Source organism: Ambystoma mexicanum, chromosome 1q (genome assembly GCF_040938575.1).
Source record: "Ambystoma mexicanum isolate Mex_15411 chromosome 1q, UKY_AmexF1_1, whole genome shotgun sequence".
NCBI lineage: Eukaryota > Metazoa > Chordata > Amphibia > Caudata > Ambystomatidae > Ambystoma > Ambystoma mexicanum.
Genome location: NC_090922.1, coordinates 866779368 through 866796809, shown reverse-complemented (window position 1 = coordinate 866796809; position 17442 = coordinate 866779368). Strand labels below are relative to the sequence as shown.

Below are 17442 nucleotides of genomic sequence, written 5' to 3'. Positions count from 1 at the left end.
ATGGGTGTGGCAGTTCTTTACCACTGTTGGGAATGTGTCAAAAGGCTAAAGCTAGCAAAGTAAAATGCACCAAGTGCAACGTCGTGGACTACCTGGACAGTATTCCTATGGGTCCACCTCCATGCGCCAGCACACCAAATTCAACCACTACAAGGCTCTCAGAAAGGTTGTTCTTTTCTTAGCAAGTAGTAGGCTGTCATCTTCCACCTCATCTTCCTCAAACAATGCTGTAACCACGAAATCTACTTCTGTGGGAGGCACAATCCCACCAGCTACCCTGACAGCAATAAAAGAGGCTGTTGATCCATATCTTATGAAGACAACAGTTCTCTGAATATACTGCAACACACCACTCTGCAGGGGCGGGAGGCAATTTCTAAGTGCTTTTGAAGCTGTAATCAAGGAGCATGAGAAACACTTCCCCCTACCTTATATGTAACACACGCACAACATCTTCCCCTGTCCACCTGCCCCTTCATATTAGTAGTTGGTGCCTCTTCCCTGAGGGGCTGGAATGGAGGAGAACGGCCCAGCAGCCCAAGTTATCGGGCAAAGTGAGGGACCCGCCGCCGCCGAAATAAGTTCAGTCGGATGGGTGTCGGGTGAAAAAAAAAATTGAACTAAGGGGGTGAGGGAAGATGGCGGCGGGGAGAGCTGGCCATCAGGCAGCTTGGAACGCAGGCTTGAAGCAGCAGTTCAAGCCTGTGTTCCTAGCTCTGCCTGCCCAGGGTGCTAATGGACAATTGTCTACTAGAGAAAAATATAAACCAACAAGTTTCTGCCTCAAATACTTTTCTCAAGCATACAACAAGGACCATAGTCGATGGACCTTTTTTAACTATCCACGGTCTCCACAGTCCCCTTTCCAGGCCATGTGTCATTAAAAGACCCGGATGGCACGTGCAAACCATCACACAGGGCAGCCCTTCTAACATATTGAATTGTATATTTTTAACACTCATTGAGGCCTGCTTTCAAACAGTCACATCCATCCACAAATCACTTCCAAAAACTGTATCTATAACCCTATGACCATATTAAGCTTCCACACACTAACTGCCACTTAACAATCTTCTACAAATCTTTTGCATCTGCATTTCTCTTAACTATACATGCACCTATGCATTGTGCAGTTAGAGAAGTGCATAAATAGAAGGGGTAGTACAAATGGGCAAGTGCTCATGAGAACCCAGGAGGGAAATGCCAAGGGATGCCAAGGTGGGACACTACTGCAGCAGAGGAGTGCCAAGAATAGGATGCATCTTAACCGTAACATCTCTTTAACCACGTTTATTCTGACAATTTAACAGGTTTTTATAAGTCAAAATGTTTCATGGTGTTACATCACTGTATATAAGTTATTAATAAATTCTCTTTTCATATATATGAAAGAACTATAAACCTCCTTTTAAAAACATATTTTGTGCATCTGTCGTTATTAGCAGTGCATGCTGGGGATGGAAATCATCGTTCAATTGCCTACGGCATAAGGCTCAACCATGACCCAGCCAAACCACACCACTCCGATTATTCACTGCACCTACCCTGCATCCTAGCTCAGTGTCCACTATACCCTAATAATGTAACCAATGGCCAGTGATCATGGCTTGCAGCCATGGCCATTCTCCAAATCCATGGGGCATAGGCTTTGGCCATGCCGCATTCCCCAATAAGCAAATCAGAGTACACATTAGCGTTTGCTGAGGGCCAGGTCCACTACCCACACACCAAATGTATATCACTAATTTTTCTACTCCCATTCTTACACTTTTGAAAATTAAAACACAAGACACCTTGTGCATGTTTGTTGTGATCTAGTCTACCACTTCAGGCTGCCCCCAATACAAAAATTACAGTACAAATTACAGTACACATTTCTCCTTGCTAGCAGCCAGGCAATTTGCCCAGACACCAATGTTTTTTTTTTTTTAAACAATTTTTATTTTTGCATTTCTCTTCGAATCATGACCATCTGCTCTCCCCACTCCCCCCCCCCCCCCCAACATCCCCCACCTCTTCCCCGGCCTACATCGCACCCATTAGTCCCACCGTTACATCTCACTATTGCAGAGCGGCCATCCGGACGCCAGCAACCTCTCCTACGGGGTATATTCTCAGAGTCTATAGTGCACTGCACAGAAGTAGTTACATCCGCTATCAGCTGTCGTCAGGCATCCAACCCTCCCCAGCCCCCCCCCCCGTCCGTCCTGTTGTTCCTCCTTGTTGCTGCTTCTTGCCACATCACAATCTCAGCATTTGCCCATTTCAACAGGCCCTTCCACCAAACCTGGACCACTGGCCTCAAGTGTGCTTTCAATCCCATCGCTATCCTGAGTTTCACCAATACATATGCCAAGTCCTTAACCTTGCTCACATGTCTAGCTCTCTTGGGCCTTGTGAAACCCCCCAACAGACAAGATAGGGGCGGATACAATATCCAGGGTGATACTCGCCCGTGCTACTACTTGGGCTGCCTCGCCCTAAAATCTCAATCTCTGTGCAGGCTCAGAACATGTGAACCAGATCTGCGTTGACCTCTCCAAACTTCGGGCATGATTGTGCTACTGTCTGGTTGAACTTTGCTAATCTGCTCGTGGTCAGATATGGTCTATGGGTCACATATAATTGAATTAGCTGTAACCATGTATTTCTAGACACCTTTTTGTGGTACGCCATGACTCTAATCCACATTGCATCTGACATTGGTTCCTGTCAGTCTGCCGCCCATTTTTGCCTGGTCTGCACCACCTCCTCCCCCATCTTGGCTATCAGTAGTTCATATATCCTAGAGACCATGTGTCCTCCTTCTGATACATCCTAGAATGTCTCTATCGTCCAGTCTAATTTAAGGGCGCCTCGGTCTCCAGCCATCTGTGTTTTAGATTCCTCAGAAGGCAGGAATACATGAGGTGTGGCCCCCGGTGTACTCCAGTGTCTTCCATCAGCTCCTCAAAATCATTGGGTAACCCCTCCTTCAACACATCTCCCACTGTCGCCACCCCTTTAGGTTCCCAGTACTTTCTTACATTTAATCTCAATTGTTCATCCATCCCTTCCAGGGCAACCAGCAAGATCTGCGGGGAGTACGGTGTTGTGTTCCCTGGCAATTGGCAGGCCCTGCACTACATTGCGCATCCCAGCCGCAGCAGCGAGGGCAAGCGAGTTGTGCGAGGGTTGGTTATCCAAATCTTCATTCAGGAAGAACGGAGTACTACCTGCTCTTAGCAACCGCAATTCCGACATTTGCTAATCTGACAGCCACTTGGCCACAAATGGCAACTGTCTAGCAACGTAATATACTTCAAAGTTTGGCAACGTTATTCCCCCTTGTTCATACAAGTTTTGGAGCTTCCACAATGTCGGCCTGGAGCTCGAATTATGCCACAGGAAGCTCCTGCATGTGCCATGCAGTTTGCTGAAAAATGTTTTCGGTATCGCAAACGGGACATTTGCAAAATAATGAAGGAGTATTGGCAGCACCACCTTCTTCAGCAATGCCGCCCGCCCCATCATGGACAATGGCAACCTGGCCCAGAAAACCATAGAGTTCTCAATTTTGTTTACTGCCCTCACCGTGTTCGGTCTTAGGATCGTGATAAATGTCTACTCCCAATTACCTAAATGTGTCTACTTCCCATTTTTGGTAGTACCAGCAACATGCATACGGGCTTCCTAGCATATCTCCCCAAAGGGAACAGGCACGACTTCTGTGGGTTGATCGTTATACCTGACAAGGCAGCATAGCGCTCCATCACATCCAGGATGTATTGTAAATTTGTCTTGGGGTGCTGCAAATACAGGAGCATGTCATCCGCATACAATGAAATCAAGTGCCTACCCCCCAGGGACAGCTATGCCCATCTCCCCATATTCCTTCCATAAATACACTTGTAAAAAGGCTCCAACGCTAAAATGAACACCATCAGGGACCACAGACATCCCTGCCTCGTGGCCTTGCATAACTGCCATTGTTTTGAGATGATTGAGCCCCTTTTGACCTTCGCCATCGCTTCGGTTTACAACAATCGCACCCATCTGATGTACGTGGGTCCGATACCAAACCTTTCGAGTACACCACTGCCAATTGCTGTGTATCTCCCCGGATACAGTCTATTTTGTGATGCAATCTTCTCGGGTTGTTTGTAATATTCCTTTGTGGGATATATCCTGTCTGGTCTGAATGTATAAGCTTTGCTATGGTCAGTTTAAGCCTATTTGCCATCAAAGCCGTAAGAATCTTCCCATCTTGATTTAGCAATGAAAGGGCCTATATAAGACAATCTGTATCTGGCTTGTTAGGCTTAAGAAGGGGGACAATTATCGATTCTCGCAAGGACCCGGGCCGCCTGCCCGTGCCCAACGCTTCGTTCAGCATTGCTAGTACTGGAGCTAGGATATCCGAGCTGTTTTCTTTATAGAATTCACTGGGAAGCCCATCCGCCCCAGGACTTTGCCAGTCGGTAGTTCATTTGTGACATTCTCTAGTTCTTCTATCGTGATGGGGATTTCCAGCTTATTTCGTTCCTCTGTGTTTAGCTTGGGGAGATTGATCTCGGACAATGCTTCTTATACCTCTGACATATGACCTTCTGAGGTTTCCTCGTACAGCTGCTTGTAATAATCATAAAGACATGTGTTCACCCCGTCCTGCGTCTTGCACAATTCTCTGTCTGCTCCTACAATCACTGTGATTCTCCCTCGTTTACACTAGCTCTAATAAAGCCAAGCTAGTATTTGCCCCGGTTTGTCCTTTTCTGCATGTTGTCTCGCAACATATTTCCTGTAGCTCAAATTGCCTAATCTGTTCCAGTGTTCCAAACATTCTTGTTGTAGGCAGGACACCTCCTTAGCGTCCTCTAGGGACCTATCACCTGTCCGCGCTATGGCTTCTAGTCTGTCTTCTGCTTTAAGTAAATCACGTATAAGGACATCTTGCATCCCCTTAGATTTTGCTATAGCCGCCACTCTCACCACTACCTTAAAGGCCTCCCATAATGTACCTGCGGCATCAACACTGCCTTTGTACTCAAAATATGCTTTCACTTCTTTCCTCAGATGCTCTTTAAACCCTGTATCCCTGAGTGCCTCGACTCTCAGCCTCCATGTCAGGATCCTAACCCGGGGTGCGGGGAGGAACTGCCATGTAACTACCAGAGGGGCATGATCTGAAAGGACTCTTGCTTTATATTCCGCCCTCATGAACTCCCCCAGAGTCTCCTCTCCTACAAACACGTAATCTAGCCTTGTGTTCAGGTTTTTGGGAGCCGTATAGTTTGAGTATACTCTGCTCTGCGGGCACATTGCTCTCCATATGCCAGCCAACTTATATGTGTGTAACAGCATGCTTAAAGCTTTAGCTGAAGGGGCTGGATGAGCAAATTTATCATCTGATCTGTCCAATGCCAGGTCCAGTGTACAATTAAAATCACCTCCCCACATCAGTGCACAATCCCTGTACAGGCTTATTTTAGGGAATAGGCATCTAAAGTAGGCTGCCGTCTCATGATTTGGGGCATACGTATTAATGACGCATATTTCTCCGTTTTCCACCGTGCCTCGTACTACAATCATCCTACCACCCATGTCCAGAAAGGTCTGGACGACCTTAAATGGGACGGTCGGGGCCACCCACATAAGGACCCCTCTGGTATACGCTGAATATGTTGAACCCAGGGTTATTACCCCCTCACCCCCATTTCCATGCCAAGGTATCTTGCCTGTCTTTGGTAAAATGAGTTTCTTGCAGGAGAGGTATATCTATTTTCTGGCGTCTCAAATATATCATTAATCGATTCCTCTTAATGTAGCTATTCAGGCCCCTGACATTCCAGGTTGCCATTTTAAGATCCCCCATCCCCTCATGTGGTACTCGCTCTCACCTTTCCTTTGTTGCATTCCCCGTCCCACCCCTGTGTGTGTCTGTAGGCCAACTCCCTTCTAACTACCCCAACTCCCTTCACACCCCCTTCCCCAACAATTCCCAACTTTTGTCCAGCTCCAGAACTAGAGCTTGGGCATCCCCGCATCTCACCCCTATCCCTGGCTCGAATGCTGGTATTAGAAGTGCAGCGGGAGGATACGTAACTACCAGTATCCTAACCTACCTAATCTAGTGCAGGTTATAATGGGAATCCTTTTGGCACCGCCCTTATCAGTGCGGCACCAGTGCTTCCTGCATTTAGATAATTGAGGTCGGCCAATGTGACCCTTCAAGGTGTATAATGACATCGGCTTGTTCAGTGATAGCTACTGTGTGGTCTACGTCTGCGCCAACCGCACTATACAGGTTAATTTATCACTCCCACCTAGTCTTCCATGCCGGTCGGCATCTTCACTGTATCCATCTACTTGTTGGCAGCTTCTGGAGTCTCGAAGAGGACGGGGCAATCCTTATACAGCACCTTCAGTTTCACAGGATACAACTACATATATTTAAGATTGGCTGCTCGTAATCTCCTCTTGACTGAAATATAGTTCATCCTCTGCTTTTGTACCAGGAAAGTATAGTCAGGGTATGCTGTGATGATTGCTGATGCTCGGTGGATAGTTCCTCCTTTATGGAAGTGGATTTTCTCCCTGTCTTTGTAATTTAGGATCAGGCTATTCTCGGCCGGGGTGGGGCTCCTGGTGGCGGTTTTCTTGTCAAAGCCCTGTGCACTCTCTCGCCCGTGAACCCTTGGGTGAGTGTTCCAGCGCCTATCTCCTGCAGCAGCATGTTTTCTATAAAGTCTGTCAGGTTTGAACCTTCTTCCCCCTATGGGAGCTCGACGATTCGTACATTGTTTCTCTGTGCTCGTTCTTCTGCTTCCTCCGCTCTGCTTTCAAGATTCTGTACTTTCTGCTGTAGTACAGAGACTTACTGGGAGTTCTCATTGCAACTGCTCGTGTTAGCTTGCACTTCCTTCTCTAGCACCCCTGTGCGCTCTGCCAATGCCCTGACATCTGGTCTCAAAAGGTTCACATCAATGCTGACCGCATCAATTTTAGCTTCCAGCGCCAACTTCAGCGCAGCTATGGCCTCTAGGATCTGATGGTCCCCCCTACCAGAAGCTTCCTCGACCTTGTGTCCCACTCACTGTTGCTGTTGCGCTGTCTGCTGTTCGTGCGGGTTTGGTAAACGTGTCAATCGTGGGCTACTTCCCCTTGCGCTTATTCGACTTGGATGTCATTATTGCGCCAATCCGCCTCGAGGCGCCTGCCTTCTATCAAGTCTGATGTGGTATTGTTACTTGGCTTTGATAGTTCTGTTGTCTAGTTGGTTTTTCCGTTACGCAGCACTCCACAGGCCTCAATGTACATAAGTCCTTCAGCGGCTGCTGCATGATACAAGCCCCGCTGTTCTACTCCAGAATCGTTGCAAAGTTTGCATGGTGACTGGGATCCACTCTACTGGCCTACATCCCCAACGCCCTTAATGTTGCATCTGTGTCCTGCATGTGCTCTGGTGGGTGCCCCCTGGTGTCTGGTGGCAATGTTCCTGTCATATTAGTTTACAGATGCTCGCTCCGTCTTCCACTCTCCCAGGGCATTCCGTTGGCTCTGTTACTGTACCTGCAACCAGCTCCAAAATCTTTGGAGGATGGCAAAACTACGTGTTCGGTGTTCTCTTCTGTTAGCTTCTCGTGTCCTCTCAGTTCAGGCGCTGCTACTTCCTGGGGCGCTTGACTTCCACTGAGTGTGTTTGCTCGCAGTGGCTGCCCCCAGTGCCTGTTCCTCCACCTCAGTACCCCTGTACTGAACAGTACAACCACCACTGCACACCCACCAGTACCCGTGCTCAGCTCGTTGTCTGGGTACCTCAGGTCGTCTCACTGGTGCCAAACGAACTGTGGAAATATTGCCTCGCCCTCACTGCTGCATGCCCTCAGGGATACTGTGCTGCCACAGCGCATTGCACTATGACCGTGGTCGCAGTGTGCTCCACTGCAGTGATATGGCCAGACCCGGTGCACAGACTTTCCCAGTGCTGGCTCAGTCCTCCCAAAATCTCCCGTTTCCACTCTCCGTCGACATGCACTTTTTGCCCGCTCGTTGCTGTATCTTTTTTTCCCCCTGCAAGTTTGTGTTGGTTTGGCACTGGAGAGTATTGCAGTTCCCTTTGATTATTATCTATGTGCCCCCTTGCCTCTTCCTGGGCTGCACCGCTATAAACTTCCCATGGCTGCAGCCGCAGGGTCTCCCGCTGCAGTTCTTACATTCGGGTCAGTTTAGGAAGTTAACCGCCCTACGGCCTCGTGGTCCTCACCATGAGCGAGCCAACCTTAGCAGACGAGCTGCTGCTACGATCAAACTGTGGGTAAGATTTGTAAAGCCACGTAACCACCTTCTTGTTATAGCAATCTCCCTCGTTGTTATATGCTTTTCATGTCTCCGGCGAGTGGGAGAATCTGCTGTACTCCTTCCCTTTGAACAGTTACTTCTTATTAGCGTGCCGTCTGTACGCTGCCTGTGTCTGCTCCTGCCTCCTATGATAATGTATCCATTATGACTCGTCCGCCGATTCTATGCATGTCCATAGCACGCAGCAGTGTGCAGTCACTCCTTTCATGTATCCCTAGATTACAAATCCCACCTTCTGCACACCATTACAGAGTGATTAGCTTGCATTAGGTACATTAGTGCACCGATGGCCATGAGCTGATTCCGAAAGTGTTCCCTGCAGCTCACTGACAAAATGTTGCCTCGGGGCACCTGTTCACCCTCGGTTATTCCTTCTTGTTGCTTCCTAGAAAATGCGCCGTCCTTTGTTATCGGGCACTGCAGCACACAGTCGCGTTACTTCAAAGCCACGGTGCCTGTCCCCGGTTCCTGCTCCAATTTGGCTTTCAGTAGTTAATTCACCGCAGAGGCACTCGTGCTCAGCGTCTCTGTACTACTTTGCTGGCTTTCCTTTTCCGGCTGACCGATCCAATCTGCCAAGCACACGGAGGTCTAATCCCACCTCGTCCATGTTACGGCGTCCCTGCTTTCCTTGTTTTGTTGTGCTAGAGCAGGCTTGTCCAACCTTTTTGAATGTGGGGCCGAAGCATGAACTTTTTGTCACCCGGAGGGCCGGAGGGCCGGCGAGCCAAAAGTCAACACCCTCACCCAAAGCAGTATATTCAAAATCGATGGTGTGTGACTTTTGACACAATTGCATCACAGGCAGTGATAGCCATGCAGTCCCAAAGATGTGTCAGGGACAGTGATCAAAGGTTAGTTTGTTGTGATTTCTTCCACCAGTTTGTGATATTCTACTGAAACGGTGGGGGCGACCGAGCATAGCAAGGGAGATATAACGATCTAGGGAGGGTTCCCCCCCCAAGATTTTTTTCCAAATATGGGGATGAAATGGTGCATTTTACAGCAGGAAAAGTGACCAAAAAGCCATAAGTTTACAATCAGTTCTAAAGGGGAACATGTACATTCCATGTCACCAACAGCAGACAAGAACATTGTAGAACACCACATTTTAATGATCAATGTGTCCTCAGTGTAAGACAGCACTGTCACTGATGTAACACATTGGCATGCTGGTTGTGGCCAAAATATGCCTCTGTAGAAACATGTCTATGCTAGTTGTTCCAAATTTAGGACAGCATTGTCCTGTACAAAGCATGATTGATGCTGCCTGAGCATGTGCAGTGTGCCCAATACATATGCCAGCTTATCTCTGTAATAAACGTTCATTACTTCTGTGGTAATGAAAGAAGCATAATCCCATTCAAAAGATAAACTGTTGAAAATTGATCACCCAAAGGTGAACCCAATTGAAGAAAGGCGATGCGAGCCCAGTCTAAAAGTATGAAGGACTTTTTTTATTGCATGATTAGTCACTTGTAAAGTTGCAACTTGTAAAGCATTCAGCACAGTTAAGAATAATTCTAACACTGAACATATTTTCAGTGTGACACTTGGCATTGTTTTTGCTTGCACAAATGCTCAATATCCGCTGGCACACTTGATGTGGCAATGCGGAGTATTCCAGATAGGTGTCCATCTGTCAAAAGTGATCTTGATTTAGTTTTTATGCTCTTCAATCTTGAGAAAAGCTGTTCACAGCAATACGTGCTGCCAAAAAGTGCAATGAACCGAAGTGCATGATTAGACAGATTTGGGAAAGAGTCCCATGTAATGTATTTACTATAAAATGTATGCAGGGTATGTTCAGAAAAGGCTCTCTTCAGGTCACCATTACTTTGCATGTCAATTAATTCCATTTGAAACATGTCAGGAGCATTGGTGACATTAGTACCAAACGGATCTGCAAAAATCTTCAGCTCATCACTGTGCTCCCTGAAATCTGAAAATCGGTTTTTAAATTCATTCAAAAGATTCCCAACCAGTGCCGAATACTTGTCATGGTTGATGCTGTGAGCAGATCTGGTCATCAGTACTGTGAAATGAGTAGCATTTTTTTCATTCAGCTGTTTCTGAAACAATTCCAGCTTATGAACAAAGGATTGGATGTGCTCATACAGCTTGTTCACAAACTGTTCCTTCCCTTGCAGTTTTATATTCAGGTCTGAAAGATATTTTGTTATGTCAACAAGGAATGCCAAGTCATTCAACCAGCTCGCATCTTCCAAGAAGGTGACATCTTTCCCTTTGTTCGTCATGAATGTTTTAATTTCATTAAGCAGTGACCAGAATCTGGATAGTGTGGCTGCCCTGCTAAGCCAACGAACTTGGCAAAAGTAGATCACATCATCATGGTCTGCTCCCATCTCCGCAAGAAATGCTTGGAACTGTCTATGGTTGAGCCCTTTTGCCCTTATGAAATTCACTGTAGAAACAACCTTTTCCATCACATGCGTCATCTCCAAGGCCTTTGCGCACAGTTGTTCCTGGTGAATGATGCAGTGATGCGTGATGACATTCTGGGGAACTGACTTTGCCATTAAACTGACAAATCCATTGTGTTTGCCGATCATAGCAGGGGCCCCATCAGTTGTCAGACCACAGAGTTTGTCCTCTGGCAGATTGAATTTCAACAAGACACGTTTCACTTCATTGAAAATGTCTTGTCCTGTTGTTTTGCCTTTCATTGAACATAGGTCAAGTAGCTCCTCAACAATTTGGAATTCTTTGGTCACTCCTCGTACAAAGATTGCCAGTTGGGCGGTATCACTTACATCTGTGCTTTCATCCACCCCCAAGCTGTAAAACTGACAGGCACCCAATCTTTTCGTCAGTGAGTCTGCAATGTTTGATGATAGGTCATCTACTCGTCTAGCAATTGTCTGATGTGAGAGACTGATTTTCTCCACCATTGCTTGTTTGTCAGGGAATGCCACAGATGTCAATATTCCCAAGCAATCTTTGACAAATTCTCCATCGGACAATGGTTTCCCTCTCCTCGCTATGGCCTCGGATATCAAGTAACTTATCTTGGTTGCTGCCTCAGAGTTCTGTCTGCCAGCTTTGAAGAACGACTGTTGCCCGATCAGGGCCTGCTTCAGCGAGTTCGCCCGATCAATCCTAATCTGGCCAATCAGGTTGTCAAATTCAGTGGCATGTTTTGTGGTATAATGCCGCTTGACATTGTATTCCTTGTAGACAGCTACTTTTTCCTGGCAAATGAGACACAAGATGTTCCCCTTTTGTTCGCACACAAAGAAATCCTTGGCCCAACTATCCTTGAAAACACGACATTCAGCATCAATCTTTCTTTTCTTCTGATTCGCCATCTATTGAGAGTTGGGTAGGTTTTAGTCATATGAAAGCTACGTTGTCACAGGCCCATTACAATAAAATCAATTCAAACTTACTTGTATTGCTAAGTAATAATGTAGTGGTTTTAATATAGGCAGAACATTGGGCCACACTGTATGGCATGATTAAAAAAGCCTCACTCATACTATTGTCCCACAAATCTATAACAATGCCTGTAGAGAAGCAGTGTTTGGCACGTGATATACAAGTCAGTGGGGGTGGGTGCGGACACAGGCTGTGGCACCTTTGTGATGCTACTTAAATATGAATTAATGCAAAGGAATGCTCTTATTCTCACGTGGCAGGCAGCCAGAGGGAGATAAAACACTAAAATGCCACAGAAAAAATAGTAATTGCTCTGTCAGCTTTGTTCTAACGCACATAAACTCAGAGAACAACATGTTTTATTTGTTACGGCGTGCTAGTTGCCAGAGTCTTCCAGTTTTGTAGTACTGCAAATTAAAGGCAAGGCTATTAACCAGTACACATAATGTCATTGTATAAGTGGGAAGGCGCAATTTCTTTCACAATGCTTTTTTCCCCAAAGTATATATGACCATGACCAAAGCCCATGACCCCTACTTTTGCCTTTGGCCCTCTCTCTGCCCCTCCTAAATTTGAATCCTGATGACACCACTAGATTGACCAACTATGGCGGCTCATGAGGAGCAGGGGGCAAAATTAGTGAGCTGCAACTAGATCCATTTCAGCCTATATGTCTGCTACCATAGGTGACTGGTCCAGGGGGCACCATAGGCAGTAACAGTCCACCGCCACGGCCCAGAAATAAAATAACTCGGGTCCACGTACCCCACAAACACTGAACACATTTCCTACAAGAATGGATCACCATATGTATCATTAATATCTTTGTGTATAGATCCATATTGTCAAATTACTATGAGTGGAAGCAGACGTCCAAGGGCATTTAATCAAAAGGGAAACACTGCACAGCGAAAGGAAACAAAAACAAGTTCCAGAAGATACCCAGGCCAACACAGGCTGCTAGTAGGCTTCTGTACACCTGTCATCCCCCTGAGGCGCTGCATGTGTCTGTTTCTGAGGGCCTGCTCTCTGGCACTGGGTGGTACAATGTCCACCTTTGTGCAGTCCATGAACCAATTACTCAAGACTACCATATCATGGAAATTACCAACTACACCCACTGATTTGGTATGTGAACATTGCATTGATGATACCCAGAAGGTGCATGATGGTGCCATAATGCACGTTCCATCAAGGTGTCCCACATCACGATAACGGAGCAATGGAAAACGGCGGATAGCATTGGCAGATAGTCTTGGAAGCAAGGCCACGCAGAGCAACAGAGGTTTAAATCTGAGATCCGCACTTAGAAACCGAACTCAGGTATTACATTTAGCTTATAAAAAAACAATTAAATAAAATGCTACCATATGGAAATATGTCAAGTTGAATGGGACATGTTGGCGCAAGATTGTCCCAACTCACAAAACACGTGACGCTAAGTTGAACACTGCAACTACAAGAGTGAATATTTATCCCAAATCATATATGTTTGGGGACTTAAGGCTTCACCCTAAGGTACCCTGGCTAGTCCAGACATGGACATGGCCCAACCAACATTGCGGAAATAAATCAATTAATCGGGTCCACGGACCCGACAAACATTGAATAAATTAATAAATAAACTGGCCCGTGGCCTGTTACTGCCTCTGGTGCCCCCTTACAGGGGGCACCAGAGGCAGTAACAGTCCCCCACCACGGCACATAAATCGGGTCCAAGGACCCGACAAACATTGTGCTGCCTACAATGCACTGGGCCTGTAACTGCCTCTGGTGCCCCCTGTAAGGGGGCACCAGAGGCAGTCACAGTGCTCCGTTGCCACGGCCCCTGTAAGGGGGCACCAGAGCCAGTCACAGCCCACATTATTTATTAATTTAGTCAACGTTTGTCGGGTCCATGGACCCGATTAATTTATTTATTTCCGCAATGTTGGGCCCAACCAACATTGCGGAAATAAATAAATTAATCGGGTCCACGGACCCGACAAACATTGAATAAATTAATAAATAAACTGGGCCGTGGCCCGTTACTGCCTCTGGTGCCCCCTGTAAGGGGGCACCAGAGGCAGTCACAGTGCTCCGTTGCCACGGCCCCTGTAAGGGGGCACCAGAGCCAGTCACAGCCCACATTATTTATTAATTTAGTCAACGTTTGTCGGGTCCGTGGACCCGATTAATTTATTTATTTCCGCAATGTTGGGCCCAACCAACATTGCGGAAATAAATAAATTAATCGGGTCCACGGACCCGACAAACATTGAATAAATTAATAAATAAACTGGGCCGTGGCCCGTTACTGCCTCTGGTGCCCCCTGTAAGGGGGCACCAGAGGCAGTCACAGTGCTCCGTTGCCACGGCCCCTGTAAGGGGGCACCAGAGCCAGTCACAGCCCACATTATTTATTAATTTAGTCAACGTTTGTTGGGTCCATGGACCCGATTAATTTATTTATTTCCGCAATGTTGGGCCCAACCAACATTGCGGAAATAAATAAATTAATCGGGTCCACGGACCCGACAAACATTGAATAAATTAATAAATAAACTGGGCCGTGGCCCGTTACTGCCTCTGGTGCCCCCTGTAAGGGGGCACCAGAGGCAGTCACAGTGCTCCGTTGCCACGGCCACTGTAAGGGGGCACCAGAGCCAGTCACAGCCCACATTATTTATTAATTTAGTCAACGTTTGTCGGGTCCGTGGACCCGATTAATTTATTTATTTCCGCAATGTTGGGCCCAACCAACATTGCGGAAATAAATAAATTAATCGGGTCCACGGACCCGACAAATGTTTAACAAATAAATAAATAAACTGGGCTGTCACGTACCAAAAAAAAAGAAAACAAAGAAAACTTACCAGGCCTCGCTTGGTCACGTAATGCTCGGCTGGGCTGGGCTGGGCTTGGCTGGGCTGGGCTGGGCTTGGCTGGGCAGGAAAAGAAGTGTGAAGGTGGTGCCGGCACAGTATACCTTACCTTCACTCCGCCCATAAACATGACGTATGTGATTTCCATTGGCTGAGAAACAGCCAATGGAAATACTGTGACCATGCAAGGTTTTCTTTTTTTTTTAATATGACGTACCTTGCATGGCAACAGTATTTCCATTGGCTGTTTCTCAGCCAATGGAAATCACAACCCATGCCGGCTTGTTTGTTAGTATTTCCTTTGTTTGTTTGTTCGGCCTCGCGGGCCACATGAAATGGCTCGGAGGGCCGCATTGTGGCCCGCGGGCCGTAGGTTGGACAACCTTGTGCTAGAGCCTCGCAGCTAAATCCTTTGTTGCGGTCCGGTCTCCATCTTGTTGTCTTGTCATTCAGCCACTGCACTGCTTCTACAGCTAGCATTCCACAAATCGTGTGTCGGACCACAACAAATTTGTGAACAATATTGACCAGATGCCTATATATTCCATATCACACTTCGCTGTGTTCTGTAGTCACGGCTTTTCATCAGGATCATTGAGGATCGGTAGAAGCCCTCAAAATCACAGTCTATCCCATGGCTCTGTAGCCACGCCCCCTCAGACACCAATGTTATATCACTGTTGGGTACTTACATTTTACACTTCTGAAAAAAATAAAACACAGGACATATTTGCAAAACCATGCTTTCAAGTTCTTGCTAACCCTCCTCGTGCATATTGCTGCAATCCCATCTAGCACTTCAACCTGTATCCACAGGCAGATTCCCCCTCCCCCCATTTAAACCCATCCCAATTTCAAAAGACTTCACCACATAACCGGATCCCTGGTGGCCAAGCCCACTTTATCCAAATTGCTGGTCTCTCATGGTCATGGCCAGTAGCCAGATACTCCGGGTCATGGATTTAGGCGATGCCCCAGACAATCTGCCCACTGCCCATGGTCACATTATGACACTTTTCAAAAAATAAAAAACACAGACATTTGCAAAACCATGCTTTCAGGTCCTTGCCAATCAATGCTCCCTATAACTTAGTCCACGCTTGAAAAAATCCATTCAGACTTTGCACAGACATTCAAGGTTGGGCCTGTAATCTTTCTGAAATGTTTTCCACATTCGTCAAAAACGGCAATAAAGTTATAAGCCATCTAAGAATGTTAAGACCCCTCTCTAATTTTGCCCCCTCTTGACAAATCCCACCAAACTTTGCAAAAACATTCATATGCAGGTCTATAATTTTTTGTAAACTGATATGCAGATAAGCCTTTAAAATACTTTGGGGCCCCCGTTCTAATTGTGTTTCCTCTTGACAAAACAGCACCACCCTTTGCAGAACCATTCAGAGTCAGGTATAGAATGAAATCGCAAACTTTCATCAAGTGGTGCCAAAGTTATAAGCCATCCAAGAACTGATTTTCACCAACCCTGTAATGAAAGAAGCATAGATGTCCCGAACATTAAAGGTCTGCACCAGGCGGTTTGCGGACATCGAAGAAACACGTCCGGTTTTTGGCTTTTTATGACCATATCCCATCCTCATCACCTCTCACCTCCCCAGAAATTATTTCATTAGCTTGACAAGTTTAATGTGTTTTTAATAGGTTTTTACTGTGATGTTCGGGCCACGGACCAAATCCAGATATCGCTGATTTTTTCAAATCTACTTTTTGGTAATTTTAAAAATAAACTACTGGACGGATTTACACCAAATTACACGCTTTTGGGACCAAGGTGCCGCTCCTGCCACTAATTTGGTGAACATCCATCCAGCGTTTTGGGCTCTAGGCGTGATCACATTTTAATTTTCTCCATTGCCTCTATGGGAAACAAAAAAACACACATTTTGGGACCCCCCGCCCATAACCTTGCCCTCCCCCTGCACGAAAAATCATCGAACTTCGCAGAATCAATCTGATGGGGCCATATACTTTTTTTTTGCACAGTTTTGGGAGTATTTTATTATAGTTATAAGAGACCCAAAAAGTTCTCCCCCTATGGGTTGAGCAACTTAACCATAACTACAGGCCGCTACCGCAGGCTCTGTAATCTATGGAAATAAGAAGTCCTGGTAGGGGAGTATACCAGGCAAATTGCAAACCTACAAGAAGTGTCAAGAAAGGACAGTGTTCGTTAAACAAAGAAGAAACATGTGTTAAAGAAGGAACTTGTGTTAAAGAAAGACTTGCAAGGCAAAAAAAGCTTTTTACCCAACAGGATTGTTGTGGGCCAAGGAGAGACACAAATAACCGTTAGAACAAGAGACGTTGCCATCCCATTTAAGAAATCAGGGGAAGGGAACCACCCTCTGGAATGAAGGTTCTGTTACCTTGGAGAACTTTTATGTTAGCGCTGTTAAAGTTTTATTTATGAACACTTTTAGCAAAAACCAGATTAAAGACATTTTCCCTCCTCACTTTATTATTTTGTTTGTAGTGCGAGGGTCAGGATAGAACGTTTGGACACAAGGACGGCTTTTGATTTCTGACATCCTGACAAAGACAGATTCTTAGTTTTTGGTTATAGGTAGGGACATTTCGCTTAGAGCAGGGTCAGAGAGGAATGTTGCCAACCCGTTCAAGTTAATAAAAGTCTTCAACCAAGAACATGAGAACATTGTGTCCGGCTTTCACTTCTGACCCCTCACAGCGTTTACATTATCAAGTCTCAACTTGCAGTCTTTGCAGATGACTCACCAGAGCTCTCCTTGAAAACTCTTAAGCGTGGCCATGAAGCAATAGCAGTTGACCAAGATCGTGAAATAACCCTACTAAAAGGCACCAT

At 46.2% G+C, this 17442-nt stretch overlaps 1 protein-coding gene across 2 annotated transcripts in view; it reads right to left on the bottom strand.

Annotated features, from left to right (window-relative positions):
* ZBTB41 (zinc finger and BTB domain containing 41) overlaps window positions 1-17442 on the bottom strand; it is a 744921-nt gene that overhangs the window by 679333 nt on the left and 48146 nt on the right. The window lies entirely within an intron of this gene.